The 13,364-nt window shown below is 40.4% G+C and overlaps 1 long non-coding RNA gene across 5 annotated transcripts in view; it reads right to left on the bottom strand.

Annotated features, from left to right (window-relative positions):
- LOC131411025 (uncharacterized) overlaps nucleotides 1–13,364 on the bottom strand; it is a 103,783-nt gene that overhangs the window by 86,775 nt on the left and 3,644 nt on the right. For all 5 annotated transcript variants that reach the window (XR_009221459.1, XR_009221456.1, XR_009221455.1 and 2 more), the window contains exon 2: nucleotides 3,869–3,952. This is a non-coding gene — a long non-coding RNA (uncharacterized LOC131411025). The remainder of the gene's footprint in view (nucleotides 1–3,868; nucleotides 3,953–13,364) is intronic.

The following is a 13,364-nucleotide window of genomic DNA, read 5'->3' on the forward strand; positions in this document are numbered from 1 at the left end:
AAAAAGGGATTCTGAAGAATTAGACTCTGAACATGAAAAAGTTCTAGAAATACCTTAAATGATTTGTTTACATTTACCTTTTTACATATGGCCTGAGAATGAAATGATTTAAAAAACCTATGTCTAAAGATTCTTCAATAAATAGAAAATAATTCTGGTGATAAGAAATCATCATATAATAATAGTTTAATGGGCAATTTTTTTCTTAATGACACAAAATGTATCTGTTAGTTGGATGCAATGAAACATGATGATAAAAATATCTAACTTACTAATCACTTACGATGAGTCAGAGACAGTGCTAAGTGATATATATAGATTTTTTCATTTCATCCTCAGAACAATCCTATGAAGTAGTTACCATTTCCCCCCTTTTTAGAAAAAGCTCAAAACAGTGAAGAAAACTTGTGTGTCTTCTGTATATCCCATACAATCTTTGTACTTTGCTGTTTTTTTTCTTGGAAAAAAATCATCAACTTCTTATTTAATAATTCCCAACCTTTAAGAATTTTAAGAACAAAATCATGGGCCTTTCAAGCCTGCTCCATGTTCTCCCAAGCGTGGCTGCTCTCTCTGCCCCATGTGCACCTCTAATGTGTCCAGTCTTCTGTGTCCTGTGTTTTAGACATTCAGTTTGGTTCCCTGTGTTCAGGTCAATAAACAGGCAGAGAAGGAGGTACTAGGCTAAAGGGAGGAGTAAAACTTTGCCCCTGGCCTTGAGGCACTTACAGTCTAACAGGTTAGACAAATATACGAGTGGGTAATGCGCTTCATAACATGTGACAGGTGCTCTGCCTCTGTGTGCAGCAAGCTCTGACAGTGAAGGGACAACGCAGGGCAGGCCTTAATGGAAAGAAAGGGAGGGTGTTTTCAAACTCCTTTGGCTTCACGCTATATTCCAGGTAATCCCCGCAAACATTCCTGGGCTGCAGCAAACCCCTGAGGAAGCGTTTGGATTACAGCCCTTTTACACCCTGCATCACTTAGGCCACGAGCATAAGCTACTTGTTTAATCTTGGACTAACACTGATAGACTAGGCTACATAAAAGTCCTGAAAATAATTCAGTTCTGGCTTCCCAGAAAAGGTACAAGAAATTCTCACACACAATCACAAAAGCATTCTACTGGTTTGGTTCAAAACCACAGTTACAAAAACTATTTAGCACTGTCTCATAGACCAGACAGTAGACAGTAACATATTAGACACTAACATTTGCAGATTCATTATAGGAATCTACACAGGTAATTGTACTGGGGGGTAGGGGGTGGGGAAAAAAAGGATGTAATCCATCCTGGAAAAAGACCAGTCCAGTTAGGGATACTCTGTGAACCTAGAATAAGCAGCCACCCTGTCAAGAGCCAGGGCTGTGAGCATACCAAATCCTAGCAAATTCAATTCCATTTCACCGAGTTTATAACTCTCATTCATAGTTTGAGAATACACATACTAAGGGACTTCTTATCTTAAGAGGATCTCAGAACTGCGAAGGTATCTGCTCCAAGCAACGGATTAGGATGAAACAGTTTTTTTCCTGATCTATAAATGCAAGACCCTAATGATATAAAATCTGCTTATGCAAGGGAGGCATGGGCATGTGCATCCTCTAAGTTCTGCTGGCAAGAAGATACTTCCTGGAAGAAGCAACACTGTAGTTAATGCAGCGTACAGAAACATATACTAAATCACTGTCATTTTTTTAAATTGATGTCATAATAGTTTATAACATTGTGAAATTTCAGTTGTACATTATTGTCAGTCACCATATATATGTGCCCCTTTACCCCTTATGCCCACTCCCAAACACCCTTCACCTCTGGTAACAACTAATCTGTTCTCTTTGTCCATGTATTTGTTCATCTTCCACATGTGAGTGAAATCACACAGTGTATGTCTTTCTCTGTCTGGCTTATCTCACTTAACATAACACCCTCAAGTTCTATCTACGTTGTTGCAAATGGGATGACTTTGTCTTTTTTTAATGGCTGAGTAGTATTCCATTGCATATATATATATATATATATACACACACACATATATATACACACATATATACATATATATATATACCACATCTTCTTTATACATTCATCAGTCATTGGGCACTTGGGTTGCTTCCACGTCCTGGCTATTGCGAATATGCTGCAGTGAACATAGGGGTGTATAAGTCTCTTTGAATTGTTGATTTCAAGTTCTTTGGATAAATATCCAGTAGCGGAATAGCTGGGTCATATGGTATTTCCATTTTTAATTTTTTGAGAAATCTCCATACTGTTTTCCATAGTGGCTGTACCAGTTTGCAGTCCTACCAATAGTGTATGAGGGTTCCCTTTTCTCCACATCCTCTCCAACCGTTTGTTTTTTGTCCTGGTAATTACAGCCATTCTAACAGGTGTAAGGTGATAGCTCATTGTAGTTTTGATTTGCATTTCCCTGATGATTAGTGATGTTGAAAATCTTTTCATGTGCCTTAAATTACTGTCATTTCTGACAGGTCTCTTAAAAAAAAAAAAGTATGTCAAACACTAAACTATAAGAATTTAGCTGACAGGACTAGATTCCTTGTTAAGAGTCTACACAGAAAAGGGACACTGGAAATCATGATATCGACATTTTTAAGAGTTCTTCTCATTTGCTGCCTGGGGACATGTACAGATGAAAAGATTCATTCTCTCCTCCCCCATCATCCTTACACACCAAAACAAGTAACCTCTTTTTAAATTCCTCACAGAGAGGGAAGGGCGAGGAGGGGATAAAAGTCTAGGTGGGAGGAACTTTTGAAAACAGCGTCCCTCCCTGACTCCATCTCTGGATGTTACTGTGTGAAAAAGACAGAAAACCTGAGGACCACTCCTTAAGTATCTGAACACACAAGTCAGATACCCTGATACAGTTAGTTTTAGGAGATACAGTAACTCCTACTTCATAAGCTAACAGGTTTGACAGCCTTTCACTATGCAGAGATGGGATGCTTCCCAGGGCGTGGTTTGAACCACTGTATCCTGTACCTGAGTTTAGGTAGTAACAATTCCCATTAGAGCATGAGTCAGCTGTGTTGTTTTCCAGTGTCACCAAGACAACATACATGACCGAACCACAACTAACACAGAGACAAGAAAAGTTTTATCAAGATGCCTGTGAACCTCAGCACTGAGACTGACAGAATTAATGACCACTTCATCGTTTTTACTCATATATTGAAAGAAATGTCACTCTTCTGGAGAAGAAATGTGCTCTAGAACTTCTAAAATACATCCTATGATAAACTGTATCTTACTTTATCACAGTAAATCACCGGTTTTCAAGCCCCGAAAGACATTTAGTATGGACGTTTTCTTTGTTTTCTTTTAATAAGCACTGGGTAGCATGGGCATAAAGCCTGAAGGGAAAGGAGTAAGAATCTAATAAGACAGTTAAAAAGGCAAGAGAATCCTTATCTTTTTATATTATTATTACTAATGCCTTAGGTATTTGACTATTAACACTAGTATGAGTAGTGCAGTCAAAAATGCAGAATTTGGACAGGACTACAAAAAAGTAAGCTTGTTATCCTTAGAAAGTCAAATGTCTCCACCTTCTCAGGGTTTCTAATGCTGCTTTCCCATGGCTTCTTGGAAAATACCACTGTTTTCTTTGGGTTCTTTCCAGGTGCTTTATTGAGAGGGCAACATGGAGAAGAGGAAAATGTCGTAAACACTTTATCACAGAAGGGCGGGGAATGCTGACCTCAATATGCTTCTTTTCTTTCTACATAAAATTCTCATAAATATAATTGTGGAGGAAGAAGGATGATCAGAAAATGTAGCATTGGTCATTTGCTGGTTGTTCTAGCACAATAATTCTCAAATACATTCATCCTAAAGCCCTACCTTTATACCTTAATCAGTCAGTGCTTCTAAAACTATCTGTGGTGAAGGACCAAATGTTCAAAATTTCCAATCCATTGCAAACTTCTGTAAAATACAATAGAAATGAATTATGAGAAAAGTAAAATTTCTTAAGAACAAAGAATACAAAATATGAGCCCCCAAATTTTGTATTACTGATTTCAACAGACACAAAATACTCTGTCAAATTGCTATTAAAGTTTATAAATGCTTATTCTCCATTTCTGTACATACCTTACTACAGACGGGTAACAAACTCTTCCCAACTACAGTGTGACAAGAACTGCCCTAATCACACACATACACAGAAACACAGGACATACACACGTCACGGAATCACACACGCAACACATCAAAAAATAGCTAAATTTCTATCCACTTAAAAATAATTTAAATTTGTATTACATTAGTGTATTACAGTTTTTAAAAACTCACTTCATACCAAAAAAAGCTGATGAGAAAACAGCAGTCTCCTGCCCTATTCTTAGTTTCTAGTGCCTACCAGAGAGGCAGCCATCTAACAAGCAAGCCTGACAGCAAAGCTATCAATGCCAATCCCTCCCCGCCCCGCCCTTCCTCCTGGAGGGCTCTTCCTCCTGCTTCTCACAGCTGCTGTCCTGACCGGTCCCTTTGCCTCTCTTCTAGGCAGGGGTTCCCTTTGAGATAGACTGTATTATTGTTCAAAATATTTGCTGCTCCTGCATTGGGGTGGATCATACTTCCTTGCCCCACCGACGCCAGGCTTGGCTATGACTTGTGATGTCCCAGCCTATGGAACGATTTTACACCTCTGCCTCGTTAAACCCAGAAGTGACCATGTGACTTGCTTTGGCCAATGACATGCGTCACTCTGAGGTGAAAGCTTAAGAGACAATCTATCCTCTCTCTCTTTTCCCTCTGCCACAAGACTAGCAATATCCCAGATAGAGGATGCTCCATCAGCCTGAGTCCCATTATGAAGGAGACAAGGAGCCGAACTACATGATGGACATGTTGGGTGAGAAGAAAAAAACCTATGTTGTAAGCCATGGAGAGTTTGGTGGTGTTGCATTGTAGCCTAAGTTGACAGATACACCCTTGTTTCCTGGATCTTTCTTCCTGGTTTACTGCCTCATTTTGGTAACGCATATCTTCCAGTAGTTTCCCGAGAAAGTGTTCATGACAAGCGAAGACTTACTATGTCTGAAAATAACAAAATACTGGATTTGAAAGAATTTCCCCTCAGAATTAGAAAGCATTGATACATTGTCTTCTAGCTTCCAAAGCTGCCATGGAGAAGCCCAGAGCCATTCTCCTTTCTAGTCCTTTGTATGCACCTTCATCTCCTCCCAAAGGCTTTAAGTTGTCTTCTTATAACTGGTATTCTAAAATTTCAGGGTCATGTGCTTTGACATGGGCTTTTCTCAAGAGATTTGAATATCTCTTTCAATCTAAGTATTCATGTTTTTCAAATCCAGGAAACTATCTTCAATAATTTTTTCCTCTTAAGATCATTTTTTATCCCTTATTTTTTAAGAATTATTTTTATCAAAGTTATACACGCTCATAGTTTGAAGAGTCAATAGCCCTCTCACTGAATATTTACCTTTCCCCAGAGACAGCTACTGCGAATTCTTTTAGCTGATTCTTTGGAATTGACCTCCATACCTCTACACAACTTGTTTTAATTGTGATAACTTGATATTTCAGCATTAGGCGTTAGTTATTGACTTTTCATTATGGAAATGAGGATTTATTCTCTTCCTTCTCTGCACACCCACCACAAGCACGCTCCTTTCACTATATACCATAACTTTAATTAAATTAATAATGAGTATTTACATTATTAGGATCTTATATTCTAGTTAGATTTGAGCCATATAATAACTATGATTACTTTTCCTCTCCTGCCAAACTTTTTGTTTTCCCTGGAACTAATAACTGTACTGTTCTTTTCATTTACTTAGTTTTCTAAGCATATATCACTAATTCAAAACTCTCCACCACTCGTTTAAATCTCATCTCAATACATTCATACATATCACTTTCTGTTTGGTTTGTTAGTTGGTTGGATAATTTGTTGGTAATTCCTGAGGACTTCTGTGTTTCTGCAGGGCATACTGGCTTCCCTCATATTGCTATCCCTTCTGCAGGCACTTAGGTATCAGCTTCCTCCACTCTGCCAAGTCAGCTACCTTTCCTTCATCCATCCCATCTTCTAAATGTGTGTGGAATTCTCTCAACTGCTGTTGTCTCCTTCCCTGTTTTTTTTGTCCTTGAGGGATTGTATTAGTATCTTATTGCTGCTGTAACAAATTACCACAAACTTAATGGCTCAAAACAACATAAATTTATTATCTTATATTTCTGGAGGTCTGAAGCCCAAAATCAGTCTCAGTGGCCTAAAATCAAGGTGTTGGCAGGGCTGCATTCCTTCAGGAAGCTCTAGGGAAGAGTCTGTTTCTTTGCCTTCTCCAGCTTTTAGAGGCTGTCTGCATTCCTTGGCTCGTGGCCCCATTCTCTATCTTCCAAGCCAGCAGTGAAGCATCTTCCAATTTTTCTCTCTCTCTTCCTCTAACTCTCCTGCCTCCCTCTTTCCCTTATAAGGATCCTTGTGATTATATTTGGCCTACCCCAAAAATCCAGGATAATCTCCCCATCGCAAAACCCTTACCTTAATCACATCTGAAAAGTCCCTTTTGCCAAAAAAAAATAACACATTCCTAGGTTCCAGGAATTAGGACATGAGTATCTATGGGGACTGGGGGGGGACATTATTCTGTCTACCACAGGGTTTATATTTTTCTCACTCCTTTACTGCGGGGTCTCAGGAATTAGCAAATCAAAAAGCATGTGTTCAATCACCTTGTTTGATCAAGAGCCCAAACAGTATGTGTCCTGGTTCTAATCCCTGGGACTCTTTCACATCCATTTCTGAAATAGATATAATGATAGTGTAGAAATAATAATAGAAATAACCAAACATCACTAAAGCCCTCAATCCATACACAGGATTAGGATAGGCCCCAGAAATGTTTTCATAAAACCCTAAATGCCACTGTTTGGGAGAAAATCTGGCAAAGTAGAAATGGGAAGAAAATGAATAAAAGTGGAACACAGAACAAAGGAGTGGAAAAAAAAGTCTTTTGAAGGAGGTGCATATGATAAGATAATGAAATATGCTTGTCCTTCAGTAATATGGGTGCTACCCATGGACTAGAGACAAGGATCAGAGACAGGAACAGGAAGGCAACATCATATATGAGAAAAAGAAGCCAAATTTAAAATTGTAAGTTCTAAATTCAAACCCCGGTTCTCAAACTTACAGTTTGATCTTGCACAAGTCAATTAGGTATCTTGGTTGTACAGCTGAGGAAACTGAAACCCTCCAAGAAGTTATCTCCACTTAAATCAGCAGATAGATATGAAAGACCCTAGGGAGACACCTATCATATAGCAGTTGAACATTAGTTGAATCTGAAGCAGAAAGAGGCACGAGTTGAAATCTAGCATTATAGCATAGGCAATGATAACATGAACATCCAACAGCTGGAAGGCAGACTAAAGGAAAATTATCTTTCTCATTTATAAAGATGGACTAGCCTGGCCACAAGAAAATTCTCTTTAATGCATGGATATGATTGCAGACATTCTATAGAAATATGACTTTTACTCATTCAAGAAAATTTTATTGAACTCCTCCAATGTGCCAAACACCATGCTAGGCATTAAGGATACAGCAACGAACAACGCAGATGCAATCTCTGCCCTCACAGAAATTTCAGTCTACCAGGGGACTAGACAATTAAACAAACAGTGACAAGGAAGTGTGATAGGCACTTTGGTGAAAACGAAAATGCAGAGTTCAGGCACTTAAATCAGATGAAGGCACTGGTGTAGGGGGCAAAGTTAGGTAGGGCACTCAGGGTTCATGACATACCCTTCGGAGCTCAGCTAGAGTAGCAGCTAGTGAAGCACAGATGGAGGGAACAGTTTGGCAGAGTGTTTCAAGGAGCCTACTCTTTTGCCTAGGAAGAGTGACAAGGTATCTTGGAAGCTAGTTAGTCTGACTCTTATGTTATGCAAGAAAATGGCAATAGGGCTGACGTCAGAAGAAAGTGCTTGGGTTACTATGGTGCTTTCAGAATGACAGACTTACACTGATGAAATTATAATTACTTTGCTTCCCTGTCAGTGCAAAGTCCCTCCTCCCTTTTCATTCTACAACCAGGCAGTGGAGCACAGTGTTAAGAGTGCAGGCTGAAGCCAGACTGCCTGAGCTCACACCTGACTCTGTCATTACTAGGTCTAAGACATGGGAGACATTTCTTCGCCCCTGTGGGGTTCAGCTAACTCATCTATAACGTGTTCCTAATGTTAATATTTTCCTTGTTGGGTTATTATAAGGATTAAATCAGTTAATACATCAAAAGTGTTTATAACAGTGCGTGGCACAAAGTAAGCACTCAATAAATCTTCACTTGTTACAGCTATTGGTTTTAATTGCCAATAAAAATTCACTGGACTTTTTGAAACTTCTAGGAAGATAAGAGGCCATTTTACTTTGTTTACATGGCATTGCTTTCAGTCACAAGGAAGATCAGAATGCAGCAATACTAGTAGCTTACCATTTGGTCCTCAAAATAGAAATTAAAGGCAACCAGAATCTTGCTAACCAATTCTTCAGTTCTGACTCTGGGATGTGGAAAGATCAGAAAGCTTCAAAGAGGTCCTCATATCTTTGAGATTATGTGGTACTGAGACAGAGATGACAAAGAGCATGGCCATGCTGAAATCAGGACCCACAAAAAGGCAATACTTTGGTGAAACCGCCATGATTCAGGCTGCAATATGGAAACTCAATATTTATAGATGCACCCAGAGGTGATCAGGCTCTTGGCTGAGGGAGACCTGTTTATGCCAACCAAATGCCAGGAGATTAATATTAAATCCAGAATTTCAACTGCATTCACTCAATAAACATTTGAGTGCCATCTATGTACCAGACACTGTTCTAGATGTTAAGGATACAGTAGTGAAAAGAGATAAAAGTCCTTGCCCAGGAGGGGTCAGAGGGACAACAAACCCAATAAATGAGTTAAATATGTAGCATACCAGGAAGTGAAGGGTGCTATGAAGTATACAGCACATCAGGAAAGGAGGGATGCTGTGGAGTTAGGTATGTAGCACACCAGGAAGGAAAAGGTGCTATGAAACTAAGTACACAGCATACCAGGAAGTGAGGGGTGCTATGGAGTTAAGTATGTAGCATACCAGGAAGGGAGGGGTGCTATGGAGTTAAGTAGGTAGCATACTAGGAAGTGAGGGGTGTTATGGAGCTAAGTATGTAGCACACCAGGAAGTGAGGGGTGCCATGGAGCTAAGTATGTAGCATACCAGGAAGGGAGGGGTGCTATGGAGTTAAGAATGTAGCATACCAGGAGGGGAGGGGTGCTATGGAGCTAAGTATGTAGCACACCAGGAAGTGAGGGGTGCTATGGAGCTAAGTATGTAGCACACCAGGAAGGGAGCGGTGCTATGGAGCTAAGTATGTAGCATACCAGGAAGGGAGGGGTGCTATGGAGTTAAGTATGTAGCATACCAGGAAGGGAGGGGTGCTATGGAGTTAAGAATGTAGCATACCAGGAGAGAGGTGCTATGGAACTAAGTATATAGCACACCAAGAAATGAGGGGTGCTATGAAGCTAAATATACAGCACATCAGGAAATGAGGGGTGTTATGGAGTTAAGTGTGTAGCATACCAGGAAGTGAGCGGTGCTATGGAACTAAGTATATAGCATACCAGGAAATGAGGGGTGCTATGAAGTTAAGCATGTAGCATACCAGGAAGAGAGGGGTGCTATGGAACTATGTATAAAGCATACTAGGAAGTGAGCGGCGGCATGGAGAAAAATAGCAAAGCCGGGGGCTGGCCCAGTGGCGCAAGCAGTTAAGTGCGCCTGCTCCGCTGCAGCGGCCCGGGGCTCGCCTGTTAGGATCCCGGGCGCACACCGCAGCACTGCTTGTCGGGCCATGCTGTGGCAGCATCCCATATAAAGTGGAGGAAGATGGGCATGGATGTTAGCCCAGGGCCAGTCTTCCTCAGCAAAAAAGAGGAGGATTGGCAGATGTTAGCACAAGGCTGATCTTTCTCACAAAAAAAAAAAAAAAAGCAAAGCGGGGGATATCTGAAGGGAGACCAATTTTCACCAGGGTGGTAGGGAAGGCCTCTCAGAAAGAGGGACATTTGAGCAAAGATCTGAGGAGGTGAAGAGAACATGGGAATGTCTAGAGGGAACATTTCTAAGCAGACGGACTAGCAAATGCAAAGGCCCTGAGGAGAGAGTATGTCCAAAGTGTCTGAGGAACAGCAAGGTGGACAACAGGCCAGAGCAGAGAAAGTCAAGGGAGGAATTGCAGGAAGTGAGGTCAGAGAGCAAACAGGGTCTTGTAGGCCTAATGGTAAGAATCACTGCCTTTCTGAGTAAGATGTGGACTACTGAATAGTTTTTAACAGAATCATGTTTTAGAAGGATCACTCTGGCTGCTGTGCTGAGAACAGAATGAAGGTTAAGGGTGGTTGATGTAAAATCCTAGTCAAAGGTGACAGTGGCTTGGACCGAGCCGGCATCAGTGGAGATGGAAAGAGTGGTCATATATGTTGAAGAGACAGCAACAGGATTTGATGACAGATTGGATGTGGGGTATAAAAGAGTTGCTGAGTCTTCCTCTGCAATGGGAATGATGGAGTTGCCATTACTGAGATAGAGAAGGTTGTAGCTAGAGGTTTTTGAAGGGAGGGGAGATCAGTTTAGTTTGGGGTATAATAAAATGGAGAGGCCTATTAAACATCCAAGTAGAGATGCTGAGGTCCATGGATATACAAGTCTGGATCTGAGACCAGGGAGTTGTGAGCATGTTTATCATGTCTAATGCCATAAGACTGAATGAGATCACTAAGGGAGAGCAGAGAAACAGAAGATGTCCAACGACAGAGTCCTGGAACATTCCAATATTAAGAGGTCAGTGAGTAAAAGAGATTGAGAACAGTGACCAGTAGTGTACGATGAAAACCAGGAGAGTGAAGTGTCCTGTAACACTGAAGAAACAAGTGTAACAAGTGAAGGAAGTGTTACAGGGAGGAGGGGGTGACCGACTGTGTCAAACACTGCTGATAGGTCAAGTGGGAAAAAGACTAACAACAAACCATTGGATTAAGTAAAATGGAGAGCAGTTATGGTGGAATGCTGGGGGCAAGAGCTAGTTGGCGCAGATTTAACAGAAAATGAGAGAAAAGAAATTGGGACCGTGAACATAGAACTCTTTCAAGGATATTTACCGTCAAGAGAGAGAGAGAAAAAAAAAGACTAGAGGAGGAAGTGGAAGTCGAGAGTTTTTTTGCGGTTAAGATTAATTTTAAGAAGCAATATATTAATTTACATGGGGAACTGTAACTGGTAAACAGACCAGGAATAGTTGTAACAGATCAGTGCTTTCTCTTCTCTGCTGGAAAACTATTTGGAAAGCACAATTAAAATCACAAGATTACTTCATGAGCATTGAGAACAGCTCCACCTTGCACTGATTCCAACTATGAAGAGTCTCAAGCACCCCACTATACGCAGGGGAAGAAACACTAAGTAGATCAGATGCTTGAATCAGCTGGGCAGGGTACCTCTCCCTTGACCAGTACTGGAGAAACCCTAACTATTCACTCATTCTTTCATTCAAGAAACATTATGGAACACCTATTATATGCTAGTTACCAGGGACGCAAGTTCGATAAAAAAAAACTTTGCCTTTAGGAAGCTCATGGTTCAATAAAGGATGCAGACAAGCAAATGAACAGTTACAATGTAATAAGTGTTAAAAGAGACCATGTATAAATAAGGGACAAAAAATGAATTAAATAGTTAACTAGAAGTGGAGACATTTGGGTCATTTACTTTTTTTTTTTTTTTTTTGCTCTTATAAATAGAGAGATGTTAAGGATTTCAACTGCTTCCTGATCTAGAATATTTACTTATGGATATCTATTACATTAAGGTTATAGGAAATCTTACCAAACAAGAAGGAAATCTATTATATACCTCCTCATTTTAATTGCAAAAGCAACCAAGAAAATAAATCCGAACAGTATGAACTACCTAAGACTGAAGACAGGCAAGTTGGAAATTCATTCAACAAATATATATTGAGCACCTATCATATGTCAGGGCCTGGTTTCAAGTGTTTGAGATACATCAGTGAACAAAACAAAGACTGCTTTTTAAAACTTGTAGTTTAGCAGGAGAGCCAGTCAACAATAAACATAAAAAGTAGTAAAATAGATGGAATGTTTGAAGGTAATAAGCACATAGAAAAAAATATTAACAGGGTAAGGGGATTCCAGAAAAGTGGGATGTGTATGGGGGTGGTGGAGGTGGGTGTCAAGTTGCAATTTTAAATAGTATGGTCAAGGCCTCAGTGAGAAAGTGACATTTCAGCAAAGACTTGAAGGTGAGTGAGTTAGCTCTCTTGATATTTAGGAAAGGAGTATTTTAAGCACTGAAACAGCCCCAAGGTGCTAAGGCAGAAGTGTGGCTGGTGTGTGCCTGGGGAAGAAGTAGGGAGACATCTTAAGAAGCAATTGCAGTAATCCAGGTGAGAGACAAAGGTACTGTGGACCTGGCTCACTTGCAGTGGAAGTGGTAAGTAGTCAGTTTGTGGATATATTCTGAAGGCACAGTCAATAAAATTTCCTAAAGGAATAGATGTGGGGTGTGAGAGAAAGGAAGGCATTAAGAATCATGCCAAGATTTTACCCTCAACAATTAAGACGGAAAAAGCTGCAGGTGCAGATGTGAGGAATATCGGTTCAGACTTGGACAGAGTGAGTTTGAGAGCATTGGGGCATCTCAGATCCTCTTGGCCCCTTGCCTGTGGGGCCTTTGGCCACTTATTCTGTTCCTATTGCCATGGGCAACCAATCTCAGGCAGTAACCATGCAACAATACTTTGCCTCATGCTCAGGCCACACATCTCACATGAGGGTCTGTTTGGTGCCCACACAAAAGGGAAGTATGTGCTGGGGAGGAGGGCAGTGTTAACATCCCACTGACTGAACCTTGACCTCCTCTCCTGACTCACTTCTTTTGCCTATCCTCATTTCCCTGGGATTGTACTCCCTAATAAGATAACAGCACAAAAGCTTTTGCCTCAGATTCTAGGAACCAGAACAACATCCAAGAGGAGGTGTGAGTAGGTAGTTGTTTAAATGAGTCTGGAGTTTGGGAGACCGTTTTGGGGAGAAGATATAATTTTGAGAGTTGTCAGCATAACCATTACATTTACAATCATAAGACTGGATGAGAGCACAAAGGAGTGAACAAAAATGTCAAAAAGAGAAGAGGATGAAGATTTTAGTACCTTTGAGAGCAGAAACAATGTTTTACTCCCTGCTATATCCCCAGTTTCTAAAAGAGTACATGACACAAAGTAGGTGCTTGACAGATAATT

The sequence above is a fragment of the Diceros bicornis genome, chromosome 10, assembly GCF_020826845.1.
Source record: "Diceros bicornis minor isolate mBicDic1 chromosome 10, mDicBic1.mat.cur, whole genome shotgun sequence".
NCBI classification, from domain to species: Eukaryota; Metazoa; Chordata; class Mammalia; order Perissodactyla; family Rhinocerotidae; genus Diceros; species Diceros bicornis.